This window comes from Triticum urartu, chromosome 3, assembly GCF_003073215.2.
Source record: "Triticum urartu cultivar G1812 chromosome 3, Tu2.1, whole genome shotgun sequence".
Taxonomy (NCBI): domain Eukaryota; kingdom Viridiplantae; phylum Streptophyta; class Magnoliopsida; order Poales; family Poaceae; genus Triticum; species Triticum urartu.
Genome location: NC_053024.1, coordinates 541,732,821 through 541,737,923, shown reverse-complemented (window position 1 = coordinate 541,737,923; position 5,103 = coordinate 541,732,821).

The following is a 5,103-nucleotide window of genomic DNA, read 5'->3' as shown; positions in this document are numbered from 1 at the left end:
TTTTGACATATATGATGAGTAAACTAAGCAGATGGCGGTGCAACAAAGTAGAAGAAATGCAAGACAACATATGCAAGATACCCGCAATCAATAAAACATTGCCAAATTAGAACAGGCACCTTGATAGGTGAACAGGACAGGTCATCTGCCTTTGACTCCTCGAGGTTAGAATAGTCATTAGGATCATATTCTGAACAAGAATCAACAGGTGGGGAGCGTATGAGTTTCATTGCATCCATAATGGCACTCAATGCCTTGGTGCCAATTTTGTAAGTCATTGCAGTGTTTAGCTTCAAGAGTGGACTGCTGCTAGTGCGACACGAAGCAGCTACACAGATCATAGTGTAGATATAACGGGAAAACCTTAAGCATCGGAGTAAAATCAACAAAGTGGAACTTGCTGGAATATATGTGCTAGTATTGCCGGTACGGCTAGAAAGGCTTCGGATACCAGCTCTCTTCAAGTGAAGGTGCGGTACTGTTAATATCAATGTAACTCTCAAAGGCGACATAGCTCCCCGCATTTCCTTGCTATTCTTATAGGATTCAGTGGGCAGGCCACTACAAATCCTATTCCTATGTTTACAAGATCCTATGAATCAAAGAGGCTCAAAGTGTCCATCACAACCGACCGTGTAGACCTCTACACTGCAATTTTCCCTGCTCATCTTCAGTATAAGGAACATACTGTACTACTATCATACTCCCTCTGTTCCAAAATATAAGTCTTGGTAGAGATTTCCACTATGGATCACATACAGATGTATCCAGGTACATATTAGAGTGTAGATTCACTCATTTTGCTCCATATGTGGTCCATGGTGGAATCTATACAAAGACTTGTATTTAGGAACGGAGAGAGTACATATTAAAGAAGAACGGAAGAGGAACATGGTAAAGAAGAGCAAGAAGATTTTGGCTAATAAAATGTTGGTTGCGCAGTGCCCACACATGATGAACCAGAGCGCATTAAGAATGCAACTCCTAGCTGTCTCTCGACCATTTCAGGCGGTTGGATGAAGATCCTACGTCTCCTAACCCTTCTTCTTCCTCGTGTCTGATTCTTCCCATACAGAACACCGCACGGGCCGCCGGCCGGACCACCGGCCCCCACCGCCTATGTTCCTCCGCCACCCCCACCCCCACCCCCAGCCCAACCCCCACCCGCATCAAGTTTTCTTCGTTCGGCGAGGCCCCACAACCACCCGAGCCCCTTTGATCGCACCAGCGAACTCCGGCGAGCTCTGAAAAATCGACTGACCCAATTTTGAAATTTAGTTTACTGTGATTTAACTAGTGTGGAATATAAAAGGGGAAAACCATAAGCATTGCGAGTATGGTGTTGAGCGTGCCATGGCGGATCTGAAGGTGCAAACCGGACAAAGGCAACTTCGCAACCAAGACAAGAAATCAGAGTAAAGCAGTGGCGATCTATTTTCTTGCTGCAATAAATAAGTTGAGCAGATACGAAAGAGTACCGCCTCTGGTGCGGCGCCGTGTAGGCATCTGCTGAGAATTTGATGGTGCTGCGGTAGCGATGGCTGTCGGCAGCGTGGAAGCAGATCTAGGAGGGTAAACAGTGGCGGCGGGGCACGGTGGACGAGACGGTCGTAGGAGCGGCGCCGGCAAGGTGGACGACGGCGGGGATGCGAGAGGACGGGATGCAAGGATCCTGGTCCGAAGCCATGGATGAGAGAGGTCGATCTCTTGTAATGGACGGCGGCGGCGGGGTATCAGCTCCGGCATGGTGGAGGAGGACGGCGGTGGATGGGGTGGCGGACGGCGGCGGACGGAGGAGGGTGGGGTGGAGAGGGTGTTTTGGCGCCCACGGAGTACGAATGGGGAAAAGGGAGGTAGAGAGGAAGGGGGAACCATGTATTCAGGGCGCGCTTGTCTCAAATGTGAGGAAATTTACAAACTTAGCCCCCGTTTCAAATTTCTACTACATCACAGCAACACTAGTCGGTTGGGGATAGGACGGTAATCTCGCATACACCGAATATTTGCCGACGAGAGTTTGTTTTTGGCGCCCACCGAGTATGAATATGAATCGGGGAGGGAGTCGATTTCGGCCGAGGACAAAATGTGTTTTGGTGCCCACCGTGTATGAATCCGGGTGAGAGGCGGTTACGTCACGTTTGGGTGAAATTACAAACCTACCCCTATCAAAACCTATAGAAATCCAGCATATAGGCTTTTCATGGCAGGGATAGGCAGTAGTGATTTCCATCTCGCAGATTTTGGTTTCGGGCGGTTACTGCGACTTTCCCCGCTTCGTTCAAATTTTGCAGAGTGCACGTTTACCGTGCCAACTCAATTCGAATCCCGTTTGTATTCTATTTTTTCGGGTGGGATCCATTTTCAATTGGAATTACATTCTATATACATCTTTTTTATATATATATACTTTCAAAAGCACAACAAAGAATTCTGCTCCTTTATATGTATAATATGATTTACAAATACAACGATCTCGAAATCTGAAGGTTGAATTCGAAAAAAATTAACCAAATTATGTCCTACTAAAATGTATGGATCAGTAATATCTACATATTAAATAACATAGATGTGCGTGAATTCATATGAATATGCATGTTTGATAGATCAATTTTGGTTCGAGTATGGATTACATGTATCATCATCTCTAATTCAAATATTTGAATCCCTTTTTTGTTCACTCCTTTCACGCCCATCTCTCTCGCATGCATGCTCCTTTAGGTAGCTATCACTCTCTCCAGCTCACCCGCACGCTCACTTCATGTTGCTCCTATCCTCGCAAACATGGTCTCTCGACATCTCCCTTGAGAAGTGTCACACTCTCCCTATCATTATAAATTACACGGTTTTCATTATCTCTCACGTCTCTACTGTTCTCTGGTATCACTCGGTACCTAAGCTTTCTTTTTCACCGCCAAACACACAGTCTCCACTCGTCTTTCACTTTGTCTTTCTCTCTATGGGATTCTCTCACACACCCTATATGTCTCTACATATGACTCATACCACTAAAATTACTCTCTCTATCTCTCCTGTAGACACAACATTTGTTGCGGTCTCCTTTTCGTCTCCATCCTAGTCTGACATTATTCATTTGTTTACCGATCAGACAACCCCGACTATCGTCTCCTCTCTCTCTCACACAGACACACACGCACAACTCCTACCACTAAAATGTGAATGGAAAATGAGATTTTGTTATACCCAAACAAAAAAGGACTGGAGGGAGTGATTGCTCTAACACGGACGCGACCTCTCATAGCGCAGGCATTGAACCGGCGCGCCGGCCAAGAGGGCCGCACTCACTGCAGGCCCGGCTGAGCACGCCTCCTCGCCGCGTGCAACCAGCTTAAGACTGCCTCGCCTGCCTTCATTGAATCCGCGCGTGTGCCGACAACACGTCCTTCCGTGAGCCGGTAGGCATTTTAGAACACAAAAATGACTAAAATATAATTAATTTACGCATGGTCTTAACTTGTTGTGCTCGCACTGGTAGCAGGAACTAGTAGAGGATTTTCTTTATTTATAACTCTCCTCACATTTTTTTGGCTTTGAAGTGAATCATGGTTGTGGACATTATGTATGAATGTGCAGATATCTGTGAACATGAGTTTGATGTGGAAGTTGAACTTGGAATGTCGGGCTTGCGCGTGCACTATACCATGTCCAATGCTTCGTCTGTTATTGTTTGGAAAGTAATTGATGTTATTACATGACCCGAAAAAACATTTTGTGCCACATCAGTAGATGCACGGACATCACAACAGGCATGCTGACTGGATAAACATTTGAACCTAGCTATTATGAAGGAAATTTTGTATTGACAACAGTTTTAGATAGCAGGAGACGCCTAGCCTGCTCTGCCTCTGCTAGCTTATTTGTGGCTTCTTCCATCTCTTCTTTGGCTTGGGTGAAGAGAGCATCTGATTGCTCTTTTCGCTTCTTCAGGAACTCAGCTACATTCTCAAGGGCTGCTGCACGCTTTCTTTCAGCCTTTACTAATGCCACGAGGACACGAACAGCTAACGACTCCACCTGGCTTGTGTGTAATCCAGCATCATCTGGGAATTTGCACCTTGTGTCTAATCCAGCATCGTTAGGGAACTGGCACCTTGTGTGTAATCCAGCCTCATTTTGGAAACATGATCTTGAGGTTGACCATAATTCCGTCCTCGCAGGAACTGCATCCTGACACGAAGTTACTTCTTTTTTAGATCAATACTCAGAGCAACCTAGATCCATTTAGTAGAAGCCAGATAAACAGAACTCGGAGAAGTGAATTCAAAAGGAATAAATAAATAAAAACAGACTACAAGGTGAGAACACCCACTTCCTACATCAAGCTAAAAACGAAAGCATTAGGACGATTAAGACTCTTCTTATTACACATTGAAGAACACCACGCTTAAGAGAAACAGAAACTACAACATATACACATCGAAGAACACGAGGCTACACGAAAGTAATTGAAAGGGTGTTACTTACCAAAGCTCATTTTATAGGTTCGGTGCAGCTCCTCTTTAACTTGCCACGCTCCTTGAAGATGTCCCGAATATCCCGTGTTTGATCTTCATTGCTCCTCTGGATGTTCGCACTCATGGTTTTAAAATCTCAACATGGCAAGAAAAATATACTACTAGTAATACTCGTGCATCTTGTGGGCAACATTAAAGCACTCGTCTACCATGTTAGAGCATCTCCAACAAGATAAACTACTCATACAAATGCATCTTGATGCATGCAACGCATGGGCATTTTGCTAGTTCTAAAAACCTTTCCATCATTTGCCACACTACTGGTTGCAGATGAAAAACCTACCCAAGCACAGCGCGATACATGAGCGACGCACAATTACAAGCTGATATTCTATTGGACAATGGAGGCTATAACCAATTACTTTTACGGGAACAATAGCACCCAGGAAATTTGAAGGGTAGGTATGAACAAAATTGGAACTGCACATGTACTTCTAAGTGATTCAATACACACATTACCAACCGAGGAGGAGAACGATGGTCGCGGCGGCCTCTGTGAGTCATGGTCGGCAACGGGAGTCAGTTCATTGTCCACGACGGTGGTACTTCTGTGCTTGGCGTCGGCTTCCGG